This window comes from Erpetoichthys calabaricus, chromosome 13 (genome assembly GCF_900747795.2).
Source record: "Erpetoichthys calabaricus chromosome 13, fErpCal1.3, whole genome shotgun sequence".
NCBI classification, from domain to species: Eukaryota; Metazoa; Chordata; class Cladistia; order Polypteriformes; family Polypteridae; genus Erpetoichthys; species Erpetoichthys calabaricus.
Genome location: NC_041406.2, coordinates 107,084,716 through 107,111,666, shown reverse-complemented (window position 1 = coordinate 107,111,666; position 26,951 = coordinate 107,084,716). Strand labels below are relative to the sequence as shown.

The 26,951-nt window shown below is 40.2% G+C and overlaps 1 protein-coding gene across 1 annotated transcript in view; it reads left to right on the top strand.

The window, feature by feature from the left end:
- The window catches only part of mocos (molybdenum cofactor sulfurase), a 542,026-nt gene that overhangs the window by 481,228 nt on the left and 33,847 nt on the right, over positions 1-26,951 (top strand). The gene's annotated exons all lie outside the window — the stretch shown is intronic.

Below are 26,951 nucleotides of genomic sequence, written 5' to 3'. Positions count from 1 at the left end.
TTATTTGTGTCAATCCAAAAATTACAAAATGGCTTGCTAATTTTCATTAAAATATAGCAAGCATGTATAATTTTCTTGCTTTTTAAGAGTTTGCTCTTTTTTACGTTATGATTGTTTAAGCATTTTTTTTTGTACTAATTAGCACACAAGGGAATAAGACACTGAGGAAGTGGATCTGCTTTAGCATGCGGTGTCATTTGAACTGCATGTGTACTGATCGTCACTAACTGTCAGTATTTGGATATGGCAGGCTTCACAGGAATGGGTGAAATAAAAAGAATATGATAAAAGGCATTTACAGCTATGGCAAAAAATACACATTTCTGAAATTCCTTTAAAAGAAAATATCACGCTAGCACATTTTTCCGAGTGCAAAATAAAAGAAGACCAGCTAATTAGACAATAATATCAAGTAGAATTAAGACTGACTCATGGATTTAAAACTGGTTGGAATGAAAAACTACTGTCACTGTGGGGGCCTGGAATAGACTCGTGACCAGTGGCTGTCAAGGTCATAAACAACAGAACATAGTCCCTGCCGTACAGAGATGATCTGGTCAAAATAAAACACCCTATAGACTCCGATAGTCAATAAAATGGAAATAAAATAAAAACAAGTTTTTTAATCTTTCTGTGTGGCCTCACACCAAATGATCCACTGGTCCATAACCCGGTGGTCAGGGATCACTGTCCAAGACTATGTAATGTGTTCTAATACTGCATGGCCTACCACAACCAGCAGTATCCTCTTCTTTACTCTGCCATAACAGTGAATGTCAGGGTTGACAGACCCATTGAGACTTCTGAGAGGAGGGTAAGCTATCACCTACGCAGGTGGATGTGTCTTCCCTGAAGCCTTGGAAGCATCATCTTGTATCCTTACAAGCAAGTGTAAGCTCTTTTTCAGTAGACTACATGAGAAGTTCATGTTGGCACATGCAAGGGAGATTTTATAGCACAGGGACTCCAGCGACCACACAGTTTCAGATGCCAGCACCAAGGAGAGTAGAGATGAGGAGGAATTAGAGAGCGCAGGAAGCAGTGTACTTTACAGAATCCTGCCTTCAGCACAGTTGACGGAGATTGTTGCTACTGGTGGTGCAGTATGGGCAGGCTTGAGACAAGGACTGGTACAGGTTGGTCCAAGAAAAGGTTTGAGCAGATTAGTCACCATAAGGCAGCAAGGATCATAAAAACGATAGGAGGCAGCAATCAAATGTAAGGTCATGTGGCTCCAGCTCTGCAAAGCAACACCCTAAGATATTGCTTTCTTAATCCGAGTTGTCTATGATGTCCTGCCTACTCCATTCTACATGTGGAGCAGGGCAGAAACAACAGCTTGCCCGTTGTGCCAGAGAAAAGCGACAATGGAGCATATCATTAGCAGCTTCCCCAAGACAATGAAAGTCGGGCACCATAATCAGTGACATGACCAGGCATTCTAGGAGATAGCAAAAAGCATCTCTAATGTCACTGGTAACATTAGGCACCTCCAGCCATCACAGTTCATTATTAGATTTGTTAGGCATGGATGGATTCTCAGCAGAAAAAGAAAGCAGCTGCTGGGATTCTTCAGATGGTTCACCTCATGAAGCAGTTAAGACTTCAAGAGTTCACTTCATGACTACCTTAAGGCCTGACACCGTCCTGCTGTTTAAATCATCTGCTCATGTTGGAACTCACTGTTCACTGAAAAGACAGAATGGAGGAGGGCAATGAGAGGAAAAGGTCTAACCAAGTGAACCTTCTGTGTTATAGCCACATTTGAAAGGCTCAGTGTGAGTCAGCAGAGGTAGGGTGTAGGGATTTGTGGGCAAGTACCTCAGTAGAGTCAAGATCTTGTTGGGTGTGATAGGGTTGAGCAAGAGCATGGACATCAAGGATCTTCTGTGGATCAGGATGAGTGAGCTGTGCAGTGAGAATGGTACTGGGGCAATGGCCAGGGCCTGATCAGCCTGGGTGTGGGCACCTGGACGAGGATGTCCGATGCTGAAAGAACAAAAACACACAATGACCTCAGGTTTCATCACTAACGATGTGCCCCAATGCAACAGAGGATGTATAGTTTAAATAAAATCCTTCTCCCATGTTGAGGCAGCCTCTTTGCTTTTTCTGACCAGGGTTTACCAGTCTCCTAGCACCATCATCTTCACAGACAGTTTTCCATAAATTAGAAACTAGCAAACATTGAAGCAAAAGGAAAAGATGTTGAGCGAGCATAACCTTTAAACGTTGTGCACCCTTCAGTAGCTGAATATTCATGTTCTAATAATTAATTTGAAGGGTAAATTAGAATCAGGTGATTCCATCAATGGGATGACAATCAGGTAGGAGTATGGTAAGCTCTGTCCTATTTAAAGAACTCAAATCTGGGTCTTTGTGGAAATTTGTCATTCCTCGATCAAAAAAGATTTTTGAGGACCTCAGAAAAACGTTGTTGGTGTTCACTAGGCTGGAAAAGTTTACAAAACCATTACTAAAGAGTTTCAAATCCACACGTGCACTGTCAGGCAGATTGAGTACAAATTGAGGAAATTCAGCATCATTGTTACCATCCCCAGTAGTGGTCGACCAAAAAAAGGTCTCTCCAAGAGCAAGGCATGTCATAGTCCAGGAAGTCACAAAAATTCCTAATGTAACATCTAATGATATAAAGGCAGCTTTTCATTGGCTAATGTCATTGATTATGAGCCCACCATCAGGAGAACAACAATGGTGTCATGGCAGGATTCCAAGCAGAAAGGCACTACTCTCCAAGTCAAACATTGATGTCCATCTAAAGTTTGCCAAAGACCATGTGGATAAGCCAGAAAGCTATTGGAAGAATGTTCAATGGACTTCTGAGTCCAAAACAGAACTTTTTGGTTTGAATGAGAAGCATTATGTTTGGCAAAAGCAAACACTACAATTCAACATGAGAACCTTATCCTATGTGTGAACCATGGTGGTGACGTTATCACGGTTTAGACCTGTTCTCCTGTCCTGGACCAAGATGGAATACAAACATTGATAGAACTACTAATTCTGAATTGTACCAGCAAATTCTAAATGAAAATGTTATAAAATGAAGCGCAACAGAAATTGGGACCTGCAGCATGACAACAATACTAAAGACACAAGGCATTCTACCAAAGAATGGTTTGGCAGAAGAAATGTCATGTTATGGAATGGCCAAGTCCAAAACCTGCTCTTAATCCTGTAGAAATGATGAGGTATGGCCTGAAACAAGCAGTTCATGCAAGGAACCCCACCAAAATCCCTAAGTTGAAGCAGTTCTACAAGGAGGAATGGGCTAAAATTCCTTCAAGCCAATTAGCAAGGCTGATCAACAATTTCTGAAAATATTTAGTTGAAGCTATATGCTGCACAAGGGGGTCACACCAGTTTCTAAAAGCAAACATTCACATATTGTACACTTTCACACACGCCTGGAACATTTTCCTTAACAAATAAATGAACAATGTTTTTGTGCCATTTATTTTAATAGGTTTCTCGTTATCTAGTTGTAAAACTTATGTAAAAATCTAATCACGTTTTAGGTTATATTTATGTCGGAGAAGAGAAAATTCTAAAAGGTTCATAGTCTAGCATCCCTGAAAAATGAAAGTGCTAATAAGCTGCTTGTGTACATATTTGAACAAAATAAAGAAAACAAAAAATACTGCTAAGTCATTCATCACTCACCTCTCACTTTCAGAAGTCATACCTATGTCTGTATTTGTGAATGATGTCAGTTTAGGACAAACATGAACAAAAAAATTTCAATATATTTCTGGGATGCTAACTCACCCAGATTCCGTGTATGAAATTGGCGTTTGATTATGGCAAACCCTTTGATAGTGACCTGTGCTTGATTTCAAAGGGCCTCAACGCTGAGCACTAGACAAAGTTCTAGGCAAGCTTATCATCCATTCCTGAGCATTGTTGCAGGGAAGCTGGAGCCCATTCCAGTTAGGACTAATTTACAAGCAGCAATTGGATGTTTACAGGTTTTAACACTAGAATTACCAAAGCCTACAAAAAAACTTCTAAATCCGTGCCACCTTAAATCCCTTCGCACCTCTCCGTCAGTATCTTTTGTCTTGTAAATGTGTCGATAAGCAGCAAGCAGCCTGCTATCACATCCCCCCCAACGCAGCACAAAGTTTTCTCAGCTCAAGTCTGTTTACCTGCATGTCAGTTGCTTAGAGTTGTATAGAGTAAATACTATATCGTTATTTGGAACACATGCATTTCATGTATGTTCTGTGTCTACAACAATCTATGTAAACACATTGTTAAAACAGAAGCGTTTTTCATGTTTATTAATAATTGACAAAATGTAGATATGAAGTGTATAATGTGTGAAGCCTGAAGTCCAAATATCAAATAAACACTTTCACAAAAGGTACAAGTATAACAAAACAAGTACACTTTTATTCAAGAATATAACTGCAGAAAAAGAACCCGCGATAGGGTGTGACATTGACATGTCTTTAATATGACCACTTTGGTGGTGCAGCAGTAAGAACTGCTGACCGGTAATCAAAAGATCATGAGTTCGACCCCGGACGGCTCCTTTTTGAGAAGTAAGCTGCTCTTATTCTTACTATTTTAGAATAAAAACATTTGATTTGAGTCTGTAACAGCCAGTGTAAATTTATGATACTTGTAAAGGTTAGCTTTGTTTTGTTTTTTTTTATTCATTTTTATTCTCCCAGTCATGTTCACACTCCCCCTTATTGACACTGCTGTTTTTACATAAAGATGCACTGTAACAGAGGTGAACTCAGATGATGATGAGGGTTCTACATCAGAGAAAGAATGCATGTCGCACTTTTGACATCACTGTACTTTGTATATGTACACGGGAAGCTCTGCAGTCTACTTGTGACTTTACGCTCTAGGAAGATAAGTAAATAAATCAAGGTAAATAGGTAAATAACATTCGATCTGGCTTTTATATACAAAGTACAGCAATGGCAGCTTCCACCTGCAACTATAGACTCTTCAGTACGCAAGCGACTCTCCATGCTAGTGTTTAGACGTGGATGGTGTATGTGCCCAAAAAAGAAGTCTGACTGCATCTTCATACCATTGCTTGCAAACTGAAGTGTCAGCATGCACATTTTGTGGCATTACACATGTATTTTTTGAGCATGCCCGTGTCAATCAAACACAGAAAGCTCTGCAATCTACTTGTGACTTACGCTGTAGGAAGTAAGTAAATAAATCAAGGTAAATAGGTAAATAACATTTGATTTGGCTTTTATATACAAAGTACAGCAAAAGTGTGACATGCATTCTTTCTCTGATGTAAAACCCTCGTCATCATTTGAGTTCAACTCTGCTATATCTCTCTACTCTCTCTATACCTATGTCTCTGTTTTTTGCAAGTGTAGCTTTGACATCATGGACCATAAGGCGCATACTAATTCAGTGTGAGCAGGAACATTCAATAAAACTGAATAAAAAAAAAATTCAAGTGACAATGAGATAGGAAGAAGGCAGATTCACCAGCGTTTGTGTGTCAGCTTTTATCCATCCAGATCTGAGAATTCCAATTCCATTGTCTCAAAACACCACTCACATCTACAGTTTTTCCCCAGTATCAAATAAAAACTAACAGCGTCAGATCCCTTGGGGGGGCGGGGCGGTAACATGTATCGTGATCGTGACTGAGAGAATAAAAGTGAAAAAAGTTCGGGAGTTCACAGGGGAAACCACCCCACCACCATTTTACTGCTTCAAACTAATAATGCCTTCCATGGAGAGATCGTTGCACCAAATCACGCTTCATAGCCACCTCTTCGATGCACTGCGCTATGCACTGCATTTAATCAATGATTAAGTGTGGTGTGATCAAGAGTTCACAGAGGACACCTCCTCCTTTTTTAACTTCACAGGGTAGATTATTGCTTTGATGAAGCACCTGGTACAGCACAACAGTGAGGCAGCTATGAAGAGCGATGCAGTGCAAAGTGTGTCACAGTCAGGAGTTCATGTTGGACACCCCCCATATTATTGCTTCAAACCAATCATAATTTCACGGAGAAGATTATTGCTTTGTTTCAGTCACCAGGGAGGCAGCTACAAAGAGTTATGCAGTGCAAAGTGCTGTGCTCCATCTTCACCCATATCTCTCCAAAGTCCAAACTACTGACAGATTTGTAAGATGACACCAGTGTTTGTGGTCCACCCATAAATGTTCCCAGTTGAACTAAAAATGCATACCCTGGAGTAGGAGCTAAAAAAAGTATCTGGAACTACCTACCAGGAACTTCAAATGGCTCCAGTTCCTGCAGTGGGACTGTTTCAAAAGTTCTTGTGCTTCAAGAAAGTCCCTGGTTCCTGAAAAGAGGTCCCATTGTGAGAAAAGCACCAATAGTAAACTGGGTTCAGTGATTTGCTTGCACCTACTAGCAAGCCTCCTTCATCTCCTATATCACTGTTATATACTGTTATATACAATATATAGACTATAAGAAAAAAATTACTTAAAAGTATAAAAATGAGGCCTTGGAGAACATCTGCTTTGATGTGAGCTGGGCCATTGGATAAAATATTATCTTGCAAACTGCCTAGATATCATTCTTTATACAGATTAACCAGACAACAGCTTTAAAGCAACCAGCTCTCTCGAATCCAATTTTGATTAAGCAATTAGTATGCTTGTAAAGAGGAGGGTGGGGGGGTCGACTTAGATGGCATTAATGCTGCTGTAACTCAAGCATAATCAAGGAAAGAAGCAGGGCAGAGATAAGCCTTAAAAAGCCATTTACATTAAAAAGAAATGTTATCATTAAAAATACATTCAGTTGAGAAATATGGCATTTAAGGCATGTAGTCACATTTGAAGGGTCCCTTCTTGAAGATTTTAATTGCAAAGAATCCTATTAAATTATTCAAATTCTAGCTAATTTAGGAACTGTACTAAACATAAAGAAATTAGCAGAATGAAGGGGGGTTTATTTTACTTGAACAAAGCTTTCGGATTTACAAGTGTTGCATTCCTACATCGAATGCCTTTGTCTTTTTAACATTTAATTTGCAGGCGTTTCTGTTTATTGGATGCATGGTTCCTCTTGGCATGACATTGTGCAATACAAAGAAAAAAAACAATACATTTCCTCCATAATGACACATTATTTGCTTTTCCTTTCAAAGGGGTTAGCAGACTTGCACCTTCTAGCCTCTATACCAGCTATGTAAAGAATGTTAATTTCACGACATGGGATGAATCGGTCTAAGGTTCACATTCAGTCCTTGAATAAACTCATACTCAGGTCTGAACACTGTGGATACCTGAGCTTTGATTTTGGTCCCTCTATGAAGAGGACAGGGCAAACATCTACTCATGCAAACCCTTCATTCTTTATAACAGGAGTCAGACATGTGCACTTAGGGGACACCTTTAGGGAAGTGGCAAGAAAAGCAATATCACTCCACACAGTTGCTAACAATTTCTCAACTTTCCTATACAGTCTGAAAGAACACCAGGAAGCCAACTGACATCACTTCCTCCCATCCTGGGATGTCCCACCCATTCCAGGGTACTCATCATGTAAACTGGCCAACAGCAAGAGTGGCCATTCCCTTATGCGCCCACAATCAGGACACAACTTTAGCTGATTGTGACACCATCTCAGTTTAGCTGTACCCATGATGCCCTTAGTTCTTTTCATTTAAATGCTATGATGTTTTTGTTATTAAAGATGGCTTCAGCTGGATGGTGCCCCAACATTCCATTTTGTCCTCTTTGTCTTATTTACAGAGGGTAGTGTAACTTCCTAACTTAGAAGATGTTTCAATCAATGTTAAGGTGGTTTCACATTCATGGTCTATTCGCTTTGTGCCGAATAAGGATGTAATTAATTGCTTTGCTTCAATCTCCAGTTATTTTGGTTGAGTTTCACACAGCAAACTTTCATGTGAACCAAAAGTAACAATAAATTTGGCCAGTTGTTATCTGATTGCTAGAAGGATTGAGCAGCTCTAAGTCTGAATCAATTTTTAGGGTTGCTTAGATTGACTACTGGTATTTATGTCCAGCTGTTGTGTTACATTTGTATGTACTCTACGTGTATTTTTTGGCTGAGATTGCCTAATTTGGAGCAGCAATGGTGAAATATGGCTACCAAATCATGCACAAATTTTACCTGTAATGCACAGTATTTTCTGGACTGAGTGGAAACAACCATTTCTAAAGGGTCTCTGTCTGGTTGTTTTGATCTTCTTGATCTTGAATGACATGTTCTCATCCACCTAAACGCACCAGACTATGGGGGAAATCACACCAGAGTTGGAAAATACTTGTCCAAATGAGTGAGATAGAAAAATACAAGATCATTCAAATAATGATAAATGAAATGCAAACAACCTCAGAAGAAACTACTACAACAGATACGGGATATTTGGTAAACTAGGAGATGCAACTATTACAGTATTCATCTGGGCGCAGGCATTCTGGACAACTGATTGATTAACGGAACAAATGGGTGTGACTGCTCCTGCTCATCTTCCCACCTGGCTTGTATTTCCTTAGGCATGGGGGACACCTAAAGCTGTCACTCAGGGAAAGTCCCAAAGTCAAGCAAAACTGCTCACCCCCTTGTCCAAGTGGCTTTTATATCCCACTGTAAGGGCCATAGCCACAATGAGGTGTCCATTTCTCCCCTCTGGGGCCTTCACTAGCTGTGTCAGATTTTGCATTCAGTTTTCTGAAGTCTACTGCGGTGTTTGATGTATTTCATGAATGTTTGGTAGTTTGTGCTTTTTTGGGGTGGGGGGTTTGCCTTCCTTCCAGAGTTAGAGTTAGAGTTAGAGTAGCTTTCACTGTTTTTATTGCTTTTTTGGAATTTTACCACCTGATTCTCTTCTGATGCCACCTCCTTTTACAGGATAGATAGATAGATAGATAGATAGATAGATAGATAGATAGATAGATAGATAGATAGATAGATAGATAGATAGATAGATAGATAGATAGATAGATAGATAGATAGATAGATAGATAGATAGATAGATAGATAGATAGATCCATGCAAATGCAAAGGCATGAGATGTTCTTGCGCTGTCTTGTAAGCCCAGCACATTTAAGATCTACACAAAGATTTTGGGGATTCCAGGGCCATTCAAAACCTTCACCTTGTGTTTCTTGAGGTACTTTAGAGGAGATTTAGAAGTGTATTTTGTTTTCTTATTGTAGAAGCCGTCCTTCTTTCAGCTTTAGTTTCCTGACTGACTGTATGTCATTGTCTTTGAGGATTTATTGATATTTAGTGGAAATTATTCTTCTCAGTACTCATACAATGTTTTCTGTCCCATTAACTGCCCAATAACCTCAAAGCTTAACAGATCCATAACAGTTATCAAGGTGTTCTTTTTCTTCAATTGCTGGTCGTGGCTAAAGATTTTGATTTTAGCTTCATGTGTCCTCAGGACTTGGTTCTAAAATGCCTGTCTGATGCAGATGTTTTTTGTGTTGAAATCGCAGGTAACATTTTCCACTGATGGATCTTCCTCGAAGGTCATGTTAGTGTAAGCAACACTGCACACCACGTCTTACTCAGCTAAAGCTGCCTGCATGTCCTTTCCAGTCATACGAAGTCATTGCTTTAAGTGGAGGCTCCTTTTATAGCACCCCCGGAAGAGCTCCAGATGCTCGTTGACCTACTTCAGGCTGCACTTCCAGGTGTGGCTGCAGTCCAGCCCACATGGGCTCGTTAAGCCACGCAGCTCCCCCTGGCGGTGGCCATGGAGCCCAACAGGGATGAGTTCCAGTGTTCCATCATTGTGGCCTCGATGCAACCCAGGGGGGCTGCCACCAAATGTTCTGGGGGATGTAGTGTGCATCCCATGGCTGCTACCCCGGATCCAGTATCAAAGGAGTGTCCTGGCCAGGAACGGGTCCTGGCCATCTGCCACAATAGATAGATAGATAGATAGATAGATGGATAGATAGATAGATAGATAGATAGATAGATAGATAGATAGATAGATAGATAGATAGATAGATAGATAGATAGATAGATAGATAGATAGATAGATAGATAGATAGATAGATAGATAGATAGATAGATAGGAAAGGAACCACATACAATAAGATAAGATTTTATATATTTTGTACCGTAATACTACAAAAGTGTACACAACACGTGTTTCGCCCTAATTGGGGCTCACCAGGCATACGCACCTTTGCGGGCATCAAACCTTGGCCTTCAGCACCTGAGGCGAATCCTCTGACGCTGCACTACGGTGGCTGGTTTGCTTACTTGACAGGGTGAAGATCGGATCACATCTGAGAGGGTGTGGTGAATGTTTGGTGGTGGATGTTTGCCGATTGGCTGACCAACCACAAACGTTACCTAGTAGGTACCCACCCAAATATCAGATTGCAATCAGACCTCTGCACATATATATATATATATATATATATATATATATATATATATATATATATATATATATATATATATATATATTGTGGTGGATGGCCAGGACTCTTTGACACTGGGACCAGGGGAGCAGCCATGGGATGCACACTATGTCCCCTGGAACGCGTGGTGGCAGCCCTCCTGGGTTACATCCAAGCCACAGCCGTGGGACTTCAGGACTCAGCCCTGTTGGGCTCCACCACCAAAAGGAGCTGCACGGCTTAACGAGCCCGTATGGGCTGGAATGCAGCCGCACCCGGAAGTACAGCCTGAATTAGGTTAATTATCACCTGAAGCACTTCTGGGTGGGCTAAAAGAAGAGCCAGCAGCCACTACTCGAGGCGCTGGAGTCGGGACGAGGAGGATGACAAAGCTGCCTGGGAGGAGTGGAGGAAGAAGAGTGTGTTGGTGTTTTTTGTTTGGTGTGTTTTGGGACTGTGCTGTAGCTGATGGGGAAGATGTGATATCCCAGCGGAAGAAAAATAAAATCTTTTTGTTTATTTTTACATGTGCCTCTGGTGTCAGTCTGTGTCGGGTCGGCACCAACTAAGCGCCTCTGCCACAACATATATATACGTCTGTGTGTCTCAGCAGACCTGGCTATGTGTTTCCAGTCTTCAGCTCTACAGCGTTGGTGAGCCAGTGCCCAATTCAGCTGTCTATTCTTGGCTGACAGGAGTAGAACCCAATATCTTCTTTTGCTTTTGTCACCCATCCAACTCAAGATGTGATGTGTTGTGCATTCTGAGATGCTTTTCTGCTCACCACAGTTGTACAGAGTAGCAATCTGAGTTATTGTAGCCTTTCTTTCAGCTTCAACTTTGGAAATTCACCTCTGATTTCTCTTATCAACGTCTGCAGAACTACAATACCACTCACTGGATTTTTTTTTTCTCACCATTCTGAGTGAACTCCGGAGACTGTTAATTGTGGAAAGCTAAGGAAAGCAGCAGTTGCAGAAATACTCAAACTAGCCTGTCTGGCACCAGCAATCATGCCACAGTCAAAATGACTTGTGTTTAATATAAATATTATCTGAAGCTCCTGATCTGTGTCTGTATGGTTTTATGCATTGTGCTGCTGCCACATGATTTGCTGATTAAATAATTGCATGGATAAGCAGGTGTGCAGGTGTTCCTAATATCTTGCTCAGTGAGCATATATTTAATAGACTACACAAACAACCTTTGTTGTTCCAAGTGTAAATACATTATGCAGCCATTCGTCTGTATTTCTTACAGCTGGAGCACAGGCAGGCTAAGTGACTTGCAGGACGTACCTTGCTTATGAGGTAGTGGGTTATCCACCAGTTTTTTAATTTCAGTGCATTTTCTTAATTATTATGCCATGCTGCTAGCACTATCACAGTTTAATCTTGTTTGTTCTTTCACTTTATCTTTAATTTTCATTTGAATGAAGATCTCAAAATGTTTGAGGTCCAGGGATGGCAATGTGTAATTTCCTCCAAGAGTACATTTATCTCCCTGTCTTACCAGCCCAAGTTTATCGAGCTCACTAACACACCAAAGCACCAGCTCCTGTAGAGTCACTGCTCATTCTACGGCACCTTTCTGTCTTCTGAATAATTGCCTGAAGGTTTCTTCTCTTTGTTACTTTGGCTACCTGTCATGGCTTGTCATAGGTGATCCCACTAATGATGACAAGCTTTCTCTCCCCTGATGCAGCAAATGTGGTTTAAGTCACAGCGGTCAGAGCCCACTGATTTCATGACAATTTCTTGTATTTGCCTGACTTTTGGCCTCTGAGAAGTCATTTGGAAGTTTGTAAAGCATCATTACCTGGTGTATGTGTGGGGTGCTGCAAGGACAAGCTGTGGGATGTTAGCTGTACAGAGTGCTTTTATTAGCTTGAGTTTTTGAGGTCGGTGCTTCAAAGCCCTGGTCTGCTTTACCAGCTGCGTCTGCCAGCTGAGCTTTCACTCCATGATAAGTCTGTCAGTTGTAATAACAATTTGAATTGATTGGTCCCAAAGATTGAGAACAGCATGGTGGTTTATTCAGTAAGAACATACAAATATAAAAAAGATAAGGAAATTGTTTAGTTCGTCAAGCTTTTTGGCTTACCTATAGCTAAGCGGTTGTGAGGGGCACCCTTAGGATGGAATGACAGGGGACAACAGTTTACAAAGGGCACCCCTGGGACGTTAGATGGCAGAGAGCCCAGGCTTGGATCCCCACATGGCTGCTCGCAGGGCATGCCAGGGGTGCCATGGGGGTCACCAGGGGGAGCAGCTATGTTATGGGGTTTCTTCCTCATCTGGAATTGATGACAGGCCATGTGTGCGAAATATTGGGAGCACTTCCACTAAAATAAAAGGAACTGCCTACCTCACATCAGGGAGCTAGAATCAGGTGGAGGTGGACGAACTTTGTGAGAGGAGCAGAGGAGGCAATGACTAGTGAAAGAAGGAAGGAAAGAGTTGTGCTATTGTGTTTGTACATATTTGTACTTGTGGCTGTGGTGGGAAACGCTTGGTTTAAAGAGTTTCCCACAATAAAAGACTCTTTGTGCCTTTTAACTTGTGTTCTGAGCCTGCTTGTGTTAGGTGTTTGGGGAGCTTGAGCGCCCCCTACTGTCCATACTGTCCAAATATCTCTTTTTTTAATTGATGTGTTCATATTTAATGTGACTAGCACCTATTATGATAGCCATATCTGTCTGCCTGTCTGCATGAAAAATTTGTCTCCCAGTGTAATGATTTTCTAGAAATTTGGCATACTTATTCTTCTAGAAAATGTTTGAGACTGTTACATTTTTGCTAAGACTTCTCGACTGCAGCCATCTGTATACATTTTTAAACTTTCAAAATCTCCCAATGAAAAGAATTGGTGAATCTGCCAACTTGAAGAGAGAAACATTCAGTTTCATCTACAAATTAGTTTACTACTTCAATTTTTTTCCCTAAGAGTGGTTACTTCAACTTCAACGGCTGCTCCAGACGGCAAAGCAGTGTAACATCTACAGACGTGTGCACTGAAGACACTGCAGCTAGCAGAAGGAGACGGGATGAGGCGGGGCCAGATATAGGCAGGGTGAACGAATGTTACCATATAAAAAAGTGCAACAATAGATAAATATTTATTTATTCAGTTCTCTAGTAATGATATTATTTATTTTTTCATCATGGCCCATTAATGTTCTTTTTGCAAATTCATTGACAAGACTTCTTATGTTTATTTCTTTGGCTTCTTCTTCTTCTTCTTCACCCCCTGCTATCCAAAGGCACGCCCAGCACACAACACACACAAATGTCAAGCATTTTGCTTATAATCAATAAGAGCGGTTATAACATTGGGATGAGTGTCTGTTTTTAGATCCTGCACAGATCAATGGAGTTGTTTGTTTGAGTGATAACCCTAAATGAAAGTACTAAGCTAGCATTGTCAGCACTGGTAAATTGTGCTGGACCACTGACACTGCTGTTTCATCACCAGCTGCATGTTCATCTCACTATCGTTGTTACAATTCTCATCTGAATTGTTTTCTGTTATTTGTGTGGTCACTGTTCTCATTGGAAGAGCCATCTCTTTCTCTCTCATCACTTTCCTCTTCTAAGTCATTGCAGCTTTGACCAGTGGGAGCTGTAGGTTGACTTGAAACAAAAAGTGTACAGTAGGTATAGTTAGATCTCTTTCTCGCTGTTTTGTGCTCCAGTGCTCCTGACGTGATCTCGCCCTTTTTCTAGCACAATTTCATGTGAGAGTAGTTTTGTGGTGACATGACATATTTACACAATCAACATGTTCTCTTTTTAAGGTTCAGAACTGTATTCCATAATATACATTATTTATATGACAATATTATAATGTATCAGAATGTTGTTAAATTAACTTTTTTTAAAGGATTTTTTTTACTGCACAGCACATTAAGGACTAAACATATTATCTTAATTGAGAAGTTCAGTATTACTGACACATTTCTAGTATTTATCATTAAAACAGGTGGTCAACCACAGTTAATGCACTCACTAATACCGATCAAGCCACAAATGCACAGGCAGAACTCATAAACCCTGTGCAAACTCTTCTGCTGTGAGGCAGGAATGACAGCTCTGCGCTACCACTCCACACCTATAATAAAACATCTGTCCTAAACTTTAATAAGATTAACATTAAATGAATACTTATATCTTTTGTTTAGTTTGTGCCACTTGATTTTAAGCTTCACCTGTTTCTTTAACTGGCTCATACAAGAAGATGCAGTGACAACCAGTAAAAAACACTTCATAAATGCTCTTTGTCTTTTTTTTAGCAGTGTTTTACAAGCGTTGCCATTTATTTAAGTGGAACAAGTGTTTGGCTGAAAACACTTTAAAATTGCTACACGCAGAAATTTTAAAAAGTGCTCACTGCTAAAATGTTTAGATGTGAATAGCAACATGGAAAATAATGGCAAACATCTCTACAAGCGGTTTAAAAGCGTTCAGGTCTCACGCTAAAATGCTCAGAAAAAGCTTAGGTGTGAATGGAGGCTCAGAGGTGTCCGGTAGTGGTGGCTGCAAGAGGCAGACACACAAGATAATGAAGAACTGCAAAGCGACTGTTGTGCAACTGTTCATAGTTGGCATTATATTCATGTTGTTGCGCTGTTTTACATTTCTGTTTTTCTTATTTGTTCCTTGTTATTTCAAAAATAAAGGTTGAAATTTCAGTCCAAAAATGTGTGTCATAGAAGACACACGTTGACTGGCAGCTCAGCCAGAATGGATGTGATAAAAGAAGGATATGGATGGATGGGCATCCCAAACGGGTTGGTTAGTGGAACCTTTCCTTGTCAGGAGGCCATTATGATGGAAATACAGAGGATGTCTGCCTCCTAGGGCTATGTGTTCCTCCAGTACACCGGGTGCAGTATCCTTCTGGTGTGGCTCCCATTTGGACACCCACAGGAATGCATGAGAGTAGTAGTTTTGCTGGGAAGGCCTGATGGGGTCCTTGGGTGCCGCTTGGGGAAGCTGCTAGAAGCAGGCTTCCCTGTTACAGAGAGGTGCCACCAAACCTGGAAGTGATTCCAGGTGGTGACCCTGCTGCCCTGAAAGTACAGTAATCCCTCCTCCATCGCGGGGGTTGCGTTCCAGAGCCACCCGCAAAATAAGAAAATCCGCGAAGTAGAAACCATATGTTTATATGGTTATTTTTATATTGTCATGCTTGGGTCACAGATTTGCGCAGAAACACAGGAGGTTGTAGAGAGACAGGAACGTTATTCAAACACTGCAAACAAACATTTGTCTCTTTTTCAAAAGTTTAAACTGTACTCCATGACAAGACAGAGATGACAGTTCTGTCTCACAATTAAAAGAATGCAAACATATCTTCCTCTTCCAATGAAACAGAGAGGAAAGCAAACAAATCAATAGGGCTGTTTGGCTTTTAAGTATGCGAAGCACCACGGCACAAAGCTGTTGAAGGCGGCAGCTCACACCCCCTCCGTCAGGAGCAGAGAGAGAGAGAGAGAGAGAAAGAGAGACAGAGACAGAGAAAAACAAAGTCAAAAATCAATACGTGCACTTTGAGCTTTTAAGTATGCGAAGCACCGCGCAGCATGTCGCTTCACGAAGCAGCTGCACACAGAAGGTAGCAACGTGAAGATAATCTTTCAGCATTTTTAGACGAGCGTCCGTATCGTCTAGGTGTGCGAACAGCCCCCCTGCTCACACCCCCTACGTCAGGATCAGAGAAAGTCAGCGCAAGAGAGAGAGAAAAGTAAGTTGGGTAGCTTCTCAGCCATCTGCCAATAGCGTCCCTTGTATGAAATCAACTGGGCAAACCAACTGAGGAAGCATGTACCAGAAATTAAAAGACCCATTGTCCTCAGAAATCCGCGAACCAGCAAAAAATCTGCGATATATATTTAAATATGCTTACATATAAAATCCGCGATAGAGTGAAACTGCGAAAGGCGAAGCGCGATATAGCGAGGGATCACTGTACCCCAGTGTTCAGGTTGAAAAGTCTGCCATTCAATTATTCATTTTTAAACCCAGCCAGACTGATACAGAAGTCAGAGTCTATCTAGCAGAAGCGCATGTCCCGGTTATAATTATTAAACTAAATTACAATAAAAGAAAAACCTGGAACTTGTAATCTCCTTCTGCTTAGTTGTTTTCTAACCTCATCATGACAAGATGGACAACAGCTTACAAAGGCGTTTCCATCAATGACTGTTGTCACAATGGATTCTGCTCACCTGCACTTCTTATAATTCCCTGCCTGAATTTTCCTGATCCTGCCACATGCTTGGCACTCAGTGACTACTTTCAGCTCTACATCGCCAATGCAGCATACTGGGAGTAACGGTGTCCGTGTTTGGAAGCAGCAAACCCATTTAGATTATCATTGTAATGATGTACCTGGGGCAGGAAGCCTCCGAGAAAAGCAGAGAGCTGTGCGGCAGCTGCCTTGAACTCACCGAGTTAGCATTGATTGTGATTCTTCTGACTTCTTATGCAAGTGAAGGCCATTAAAGGAGTCATTTGATGAATGAGTCTAATCTGTACCTTTCAATATTAACTTACTGCTTAAAAATGTGCTTATTAATGCTAACCCTAACCCAAAATGTGTGAGTATATTAGTTTATTTACTTATTTCTCTACCTATTTATGTATTTATTTATTTAAAGAGCTTCTGTAGAAAGCCAAATATCCCCCAGGAACAAATAAAGTTCTATCTATCTATCTATCTATCTATCTATCTATCTATCTATCTATCTATCTATCTATCTATCTATCTATCTATCTATCTATCTATCTATCTATCTATCTATCTATCTATAGATATTTTAAAATGTTTTATAAATAAATGAATATTACAAAACCAAAGCAGAAGTATTACGGTCTCAATGTACATACTGGGTTGAAGAGAGTGCATTAAAGGCAGATTTCATACTGAACCCATTTTGACAAAGTGACACAGCTCAGTGTCAAATTTCATTTCCACCATCTGGCTACTTTTTCATATGAGCTTTGGGAGAGTTACTAGTGGTCTCCACAGGGCACTCATGATTTTTGTTAACTGTCCTGTAGCACCCACCCAAATTCAGACTCTAGGACTTGAGTTATGTTCACCTTGACATGTGCTGCAGGAAGAAAATTACAATGTGAATTATCCAACTGCGCACTCCGCTATGTTTTTTGGCATACAGTTTATATGATATTATTTGTTCTATTATTAATTATATTTCCTTAGTAGCAGTAGTATTACTGCAATGGTGTGATGATTCCTTTCCCGAGCTAAATATCTCTAAGACAAAGGATAAGGCTGTAGATCTCAGGTGCCCCCCTCCTTCCACTGTCTCAGCTTTAATTAAAGAGGAGGCTGTGGAGATGGTGGAGGAATACAAATATCTGGGGACAGTCATTGATAACAAGCTGAACTTAACACAGAACAATGTTGTAGGAAGGATCAGACACAAGTTTTTTTTTTCTTAGGAGCTCAACTGTTTTTAAGTGGACAAAACCATAATGACACTAAGTCTGTTATTTAATCTGTTGTTGCATTTGTTTTTATAAGTTGGTTTGGTAACCTCAGCTTGAACAATATAAACTATTTCAACAACACTGTAAAAATTAGCATTAAAATTATTGGTTAGCAACAGACCTCTGTCACCGAACTTTATTACAAACAGGTTAGAAAAAAGAGTGATACAGTTCTTCTGTCTGATAGTTGCTATTTTCTTTCTTTTTCCTAAATTTCATTTGTTGCCATCAGGCTTCAGTTTTAGGTTTATGAGGGTACAGAGCAGCAGATTTAAGAACTCTTATATTCCCAGAGCCACAGTATATGCATGAATTCTGTTACTTGTAGGGACGGGCAATAAAGACAAAGGTCTTACAGTTCAGTAGCACTGACACAGACATTCAGTATTGTCTTTCTCATCTGTTTTCAGAATAGAATACCTTTTGTTTTTTAACAACTTTTTTGCCATAAAAACATGTCCTTTTCTGGTGTAATTCTATAATCATCTTCGGTATTTACCATTTTCAATATCCTTAATGTTAAATACTGTATATACAACATATAACAGGTACTGTATATTACCTTGTGTGATTGTTTCATAACCTCATAATCAGCCAAAGGTCTGAAGCTTACTATTCAATTAGTATGAAAATCATATCTATTTATTATTTAATTTCATATTTCACAGCAGAAAGATTTGTTCATGATGCATCTCAGTACAAATATTATCTTAAACCGCAGCTTAGAAAAGACATTGCATGGAAAAACTCATCAAAAACTTCAAAAGACTTTGTTAGACAGTTATCTTATCAAAAGATCTCGACTATACATTGTTCTCCTCTGTTGCTAAATGAATCTTAGCCTGGAGTGGTCTATTAATTTTGTACATCTAAGATGTCTCACTTAGAGGTTTTCCAGTGCTGTATCTGTCCTGGTGTCTATATAAACACAGGGAACTCCAGTTTCTGTATTACATCTTGCCTGAACAAGGGGCCCAAGTTGCCTCGAAAGCTTGCATATTGTAATCTTTTTAGTTACCCAATAAAAGATGTCATTTGCTTGAGTTCTCATTAGAGAAAAACATTTCCTTGTGTTTCTCCATGCTTTGTCCAGACCAACTGTTGGAGGTTTTCTCCCTCCATCCTTTCTGCTCCACTGTCTTACTTGATTTCTAAATTTTCTAACTCAACTATCAAAACTTCAAGGTTTTTATACCTTGAATGTTGCCAGTCCATTCAGACCTGAATCAGTTCTTCGGTCGAGCTGTTGTTACCGCGCTTGTTTACCGACAGTCCGAAGGCAGACCTACTGTAAATGAGTGCTGTATTCTTATTATCCTGGTTCTGCTGTTCTGCATTTAACTACTGTTATTCATCTTAAAGACTGATAAAGGAATGTCTGGCACAGCCTTACCTTTCTGAAAGACAGTATTAAGTTGCTGTTTGAAGGATTTCTTCTACTTTACTGCTGGTTAGCTGCCACAGGGTTCACTTTTGGGGCTTCTCTTGTGTTGTAGTTATTTATTTCCCAAGAGTAAATAATTGAATGGTACAATATATTTTTTCACTTTTTTGCTGTTAATGTACAATTTTTTGTCAGTATGAAGCCTAATGATAATAAACGGAGTAGTATTTTAATGAACTCTATTACTGACATTAGGGGTTGGATGGAAAGCAGCTTTTTAAAAACTTAATGATGTTAAGACTGAGATATTTATTATGGCCACACGCTCAGGTTGCGAGTAAGCTGGTTTCACCAGGGCTGCAACAGAGTTTTGAATGTGAAGGAGATTTTCAAAGCGAAAGCTAAAGATCCGTGGTGTCACTACATCAGGGGCATGTAGAGCATTGCCCCCCATTCCCAGTACAGCAAATGGCAATGTTTTGCAAAAAATGAATAAGTAGCAAAATCGGCTCAGTAATTTTAAATGGTAATTAGCAAACTCATGTTACATTTGTAGTAATTGGATATATCAGACTGCCGAGTTCAGTTTCTAATCTTGTTGCCATACCCGACCCATTTGCACAACTGAAAATCACTGGGCATGTCAAATTCTGCAAGTGTGTGATGACTTTCCAGCACATCCACGCTTGCCCCTTTTTCTAACGTAACAGGTAGGCTGAGTTCAGCTTTGTTTTTTCCATTTTCATTTCTGTCATGATACATAAAACACGAAACATCAGATAGAGGAGCTTCTCTTATACCTGTGAGGTCCATAATCCCTGCATTCCTTATTCCTTGTCGCAGCATTATATGAATTTTATTTCTACTGTGACAGATAGGGGGCACTATCGCTCCCTTGAACCCTCTGATCAGACGCCAGACACCAGATTAAAGTCCAATAATAATTTTTATTCGGACTATAATGTGCACAAAGCACCCTCCACTCCACTATACTCATATAAATAAACACTACAATACTCAATCAATAACACTCCACCACTCCCAGATGCATTGCCACCCTTCCACCCAGCTCAGCTCAGTCTTCTGGGGTTTCCCATAATCCTTTTATAGTCCATGACCCGGAAGTGTTTCTGTCCCTCAGTCCATGTGACTTTCTATCACTTCCGGGTCAGGTAAAAACTTCTCCTTTTCTTCATCCCGGAAGTACGTCATTCCCTCTGTCGCTGTGACTAAGACCTACTTCCAGGTTATAGGGAATATACACGTCCTTGTGCCTCCCTGCAGTGACTCCTGGAGGCCCCCATGGTAGCCAACAGGGCTGTGCATAAAAACTCCATTGTCCATAATTCCCTGCTGACATTCGGGGCACCTCCATGCTGCAAGGAAGGCACCACCAATAACTGGGGGTATTGGCTGGGATGAATGGCCGGCCATATCTCACACTACATGAGTATTCGTTGGTTGTCATGCATGCAGTGCCTACCCCTACGATTAAAGGCAAATTCCCACCCGTTTGATTTTGTCAGAGCAAGTTGCAGACTAGATGGGGTGAGTTCTCGGGTATGTCAAAGTTCGTGACCATCTTCATGGGAGCGCACTGACAACTGCCTCTGACTCTCTCATATTATGTAAATGAAGCCTATGACTGAAAATTGCTGTAAAAGTTATCTAATGTGACATGACCTTAAGTCATCACAATCTTTTTTTGCAGTTTTAATGTTATGCTCAGCGCAACTCTTTAACAAGAAAAATCTTTATTTTTGGCATTTGAGAAATGGTCCTTGTGCCTGGCAGAGTTGGCCTGTTATCAAGTTGCTTGGGCAGGCCCTTTGACCCCGCAGTGTTTCGGCGTACCATGTCCGCATATGAAGTCTGAATTTTTTAGTGCTTGAAGGCTAGAGCCCTTTTGACTGACCTTTGTTTGAATATTCTGTGATGCAATTTAAACATTGAAGGTTTCCAAGTAGGTTTTTTCCAGGTACACCGACATCCCAATCTAAATTCACCCTGTCTCTAATAGATTGTAACCCATGTCTGATTTCTTCCTTATGGTGAATTCTGCTGCTGCTAGTTCCTGGGCCTTAAAACCACAGAACTGGATTGCACACATGGAAAGTTCTGCATCTGATCTGAGCTAATCCAGCAAAAAAAAAAAACAGTATTTAAATAAATAAAGCTAAAAAGGCGGACTCCTGCCTTTTTTAGAAGGCCTAATTTAAGAACTTGCCAGCACTGACTGTCTTGAAGTGAAGTCTTAGAAGAACATGCTTAGTCATTCAGGGAGGAAGTTTACTATTTTTGGATTTAGTTTTCGGTTTGTTTTTCATGATTTCTCTGGCTAATTCCAGATCACACTTTTTCAAAGGTGTCATGAATGGCAAAGGTTTTAAAGGAAAACAGAAACACTCTGAGATAACGTCTATCGGGAGCACTTGATTTATTTTACTTTTCTAAAAATAAGAGTTGGAACAAAAAATCTGTGGTAGAATTGCATGCATTATTCAATATATGCTAATCAGATGCAGTGCTTAACAGGATCACAGGCAATTTGACGATACAAAGTTTTGTTGAAGTTGCAGTTTATCTTAGTTCCCATTTGTGATTTGATAGGTTGACTGAGATTACACGTCCATCTCAATCAGGCTACACTATTCTCGGGTACTGGGAAACAAAAGTAGGTCTTAGCATCATTAAAATTACGGAGCACTAAAAATAAAGAAGGCTGCAGCTGCTGGTACCAGAACCATGAAATGGCAATATCCTGCTAGTAGGATTGCGAGCCCTGAAATGCGACCTGCCAGTCCTTTACAGACACAGATATGGTCAAATGTTCATTTTACTTAGCAACTTTATATCTAACAATTTGGCTCACTGATGTTATTCTTTGCACTTACCCATGAACCTTATCAAGAATCTGCAATGAACAGCTTGCCAGTCCATCAAAGGATACACACATACCAACACTCACTCTCTATTGTGTCAAGCCACGTTAGAGTTGTCCCAATAACAGAATGAGGAAGTCACGCAAACCCCACAGAGAATATTACTCAGTCGGGATCTGGACTGGAGTCTAAGAGCCCACCAACATTATCTAGTTGGCTAATATTCTCTTAGTAATGGTTGTGTTAGATTTGACTGGCCACCAGCAGTTAGATCAAAGACCAGTGTCTAAAGCACTGTGTTAGCAGTTGGCTGGATGAGAGAAGACTAGACTAATTCCAATGCACAGAATAGCAGAAATCTTGGGCAGATTTGTGGCAGATGAAATTTAATGTCAGTAAATGTAAGATATTGCACATATGAAGTAAAAATGTTAGGTTTGAATACACAATGGGAGGTCTGAAAATCGAGAGTACTCCTTATGAGAAGGATTTCGGAGCCATAATGGACTCGACACTATCAACTTCCAGACAGTGTTCAGAAGACATTAAGAAAGCAAACAGAATGTTCAGTTATATAACACGGTATGTGGAGTACAAGTCCAAGGAGGTTCTGCTCAAGCTTTATAACACACTGGTGAGGCCTCATCTGGAGTTCTGTGTGCAGTTTTAGTTTCCAGGCTACAAAAAGGACAAAGCAGCACTTGAAAAAGTCCAGAAAAGAGAAACTAGGCTGACTCCAGGGCTACAGGGGATGTGTTATGAGGAATGATTAAAAGAGCTGAGCCTTTTCAGTTTAAGAAAAAAGATATTAAGAGGGAACATAATTGAAGTGTCTAAAATTATGAAGGGAATTATTCCTGTGGATTGAGAATAATATTTTAAAATGGGTTCATCAAGAACACAGGAACACAGTTGGAAACTTGCTAAGGGTAAATTTTGCACAAACATTAGGAAGTTTTTCTTTACACAGAGAAGCATAGACACATGGAATGAGTTACCAAGTAGCATGGTAGACAGTAAGACTTTAGGAACTTTCAAAACTCGATTTGATGTTTTTTAGAAGAATTAAGTGAATAGGACTTGTGAGCTTTGTTGGGCTGAATGGCCTGTTCTCATCTAGATTGTTCTAATGTTCTAATAAAAAAAAACAGAACAGAACTTTCAACAGGGGCTTAACAGTAAAAGAACCCTTTGTGAGACAGGGAGGATTCAGTTGAATTCAATTTCATCCTCACCAGGGTCATTAAAGGAAGAAATATGTCTACCAAGACAGCTAATGGTTTCTTATAACAAAGTTTCTAGCAGTTTCTGTCCCATGTGAGGATAAGAACTGTGAGCCGTGATGTTGACAGAGTCAGTATAAGTCGAGTCACAAATCTCTGACTTTCAGGACCACTCAATGACCAGCTGCTCCATGACCTTAACATGTCCTAATTTCATTTTTATAAACTCAAGTACGTGCATGGTGGAAAGTCATTGATCCTTCTTCATTCACCTCGTGTTTAATATTTGAATATTGTTTTGCTCTCTGTCTTTAAATTTCTTTTAAATTTTGTACCATCTTTAAAAAATTTGATCTTACCTGCATATGTGTTGACCTTGCACTTTTTGACCCATGAATGAGTATGGTTATTTTATTTATTATAAAATTCAGTCTCTGAATCTGTTAAAAAAAGATCTTGTGCAGTAGAAAGCAGTAACCTAATACTACATCTGAAATGTTCAGTGGGTCAATTCAGTACTGAGACTGCAGATTGAAATGCAAATTAATTCTGTTAGGAAGACCAAGCATTAAGGAACTCAGATGAACCAAGTCTCCAAGGTGTTCCATTATTTAACGGGGCACTGCATCGCAAGGTGCTTTGTAAAGCATGTAACAATTCATTATCATTAAAAGCAACAACACAGTTTTTCAAAGTACAATATGTAATTCTTCAAATAAATGATAAATCACATGGAATGAACCAGTCTTCATTATACCCGGATTGTGGCAGAAAACATGAAAGCAAATGCAAATGTGTTCTACTGTCTTGTATGTGCTGTGAGATATCAACTCAACCTGCTTTGTATTCATGCCTCCCTTCATCGAAAGAATACAATACACTATCCGCAGATCCATTACCTGCAGATTCATTTGTCCACATATACAAAAGTGTAACCATTTTGTGACACTCGCTTTCTACTCGTATCTTTTCACAGCCATGCACAGCAGGGAAGAAAAAATTCTGAGAGGCCTAATATGCACCAGCAGTAACAGGTTGGTAATGCCGTTAGGTCTCTGGGAGCTCCACACACGCTGCATTGAATGGATCAACGTGTGTCTACCCATCATGGGTACGCCATTGAACCCCATTTCTGATGGGAGCCGGGGCTTGCAGTTGTTCCCCATGACTGAGATATCCCCAGTAAGTGCAGGTCATAACCTCATTGTCATTAAGTCCCTGCCGTTTCTACACACCACCTGTCGCTACTAACAATTGGACAGTTTAGTCAGATCCTCAGATCGCTCCAGCCATGGTCATTGGTGGAGCCCTAAAACATGAAGAAATCTGAGTGTAGAAGAAGTTAACATTACAACAAGTTTTCCATAGAAAGATCATTACTAAGCCTCAAGGGGCAAGAGCAAAGGGTCGGCACGTCTGCCTGACCCAGTCTCCCCCCAGTAGTCCACCCCCCAGGCCAGCTTCACACCTGAACCCATCCTCATTTTTCATACATAATCAATGTTTCTTCAGTATGCATGGATTCCATATACGTAGGGTTTTTCATGAAAGTAAAATTGATTGAGATTGACCAATATAGGGTTCAGTATTATTTGCAGATTTCAGTCATCATATGGACAAGGACAATATCCCTGTGAATACAGGGGGTCTTAATGTATTTGTTAAACTGGCAATGAAGGCAAATCAAAAGCTTGATCATATGCAATGATTACCAAGGGACCAGCATTCATAAGAGGAAATTAGATGACTGTGAAAGGTTTATCCCAAACTTACCACTTTCTGCACTACCTCCAGGAACTGAGGAGCCATTGCCACCCTAAACATGGACTCTAGGCTTTTAATTACTTTCCATTCTCATAAATGTTCTCATTACGTGATACCAGATTATGGCAAAGAGCAGATACTTGTACAGATCTTCATTTATTATGCATTAATCACGATTATTCCAAAGTAGGGTTACATGATGCTGCAATTTGTTCCAAAAATGTATTAAATCCAGTTCAAAGTTGAGGTAATCAAGAACCTGTTCTGGCAACACCTGGCATAAGGGGGTGTGTATCATACAAGAGTCATTGAACATGATGTAGTATGTCAAAATCAACAGATAAACAAGGATGGGAGAGCTGAGGTGAGTAAAGAAATCCAAAATCAGACTTAGCTATCAACAAAACTTGATATGCGTACACCCCAGAAGGCCAAAACAGAGTTTTCAATCAACCTGCACATCTTTTGAATCAGGTCAGATCAAGTTGGGGAGAATGCACTAGTACAGCCCATTGCCACACCCACCACACAACGAAACAGCTTGGGATCCTGGTTGGTAACCCCCAAGGCAGACACCCTCCAGAATCAACATCTATCTGTGGCAACCAGGTGTTATGTGGGCGTCCCCTTGGCCTGGTCCAGCTACTCGGGTCCTCAACAATGAGGATCCTGCGAGTCAGATCACTCTTGGGGAATCGCACCACATGGCCGTTGTGCCATAACTGACACTCACTCACAATACAGGTAATGTGCCTCATTCAGAACTCTAAGAGCAACCATTTGTTTGACACAAAATCAAACAAGTGGTACCCAAGGATTCTGAAGAGACACAGTACCATTGGAGTCAAGTCTTCATCTCAGGCCACTGGATAGCATCCATGTCTCGTAATCATATAGCAAAACAGGAAGAACCAGGACTCTAAAGACTTGGACCTTCGTCCTTTTGCAAAGATATTGGGAGCACCACACACCCCTTTCCAGCGACCTCATGAACCCTCATGCTCTCCCAATCCGTCTACTGACTTCATAGGAAAAGTCACCAGAAACATGAATGTTGCTGCCGAGGTACGTCAACCTGTTTTGAGTATGGGAGAAAAACTGAATAATGGTCAAAACCCATGTAAGCACATGGTGGAAGCTTCAAGTTTCTTTTCTGTCTCTGATGCATCTTTAGGATTGTGATCCACACTATTGTCATCATAATTTGACAAAGTCAGGATTGTACTATTAGAACACATTTGGTGGCAAGTCCACTGATTTTCATTTTTGCTGATGATCTTTATTTAACATATTACACAAGCTAAATTAATGCAAAAAAAAAACCACTTCCAGGCAGAACTAAACATCTTTCTTCTTCTGTCAATAGCATGAATTTCACCAGAAACAAAGCTTAATTTCTTTTTCACTAATTTTTTGCTAAGCAAAACAGTGAGTTTCACTGTCCTTCACTCATCACTAGCTATTGTTTTGTGCTTACCTTTCCTAAAGAAATGTGAACATCTTATTTTTACCCAACAGAACCCCTCATTTACGACATTGAACACCATAAAAAAACTCTAGCTCAAATAAAGTTGCTTTCTTCCCACCGGGTTATAGCATTTGCTTGGATTTGGCAGTTGGTCACATTTCATAACCTGCCAGTCAGTAGTGTCTATGTTAAAAATTGACTTTGAGAAAATGTGTTGTATCCCAAATACTTCCACATTTGTTTTATTTTAATTATTGATTTCCATTTTGACCCATTGTTTGTAAGGTGATGGGGTGTCTAGCACGAAGGTTCTATAG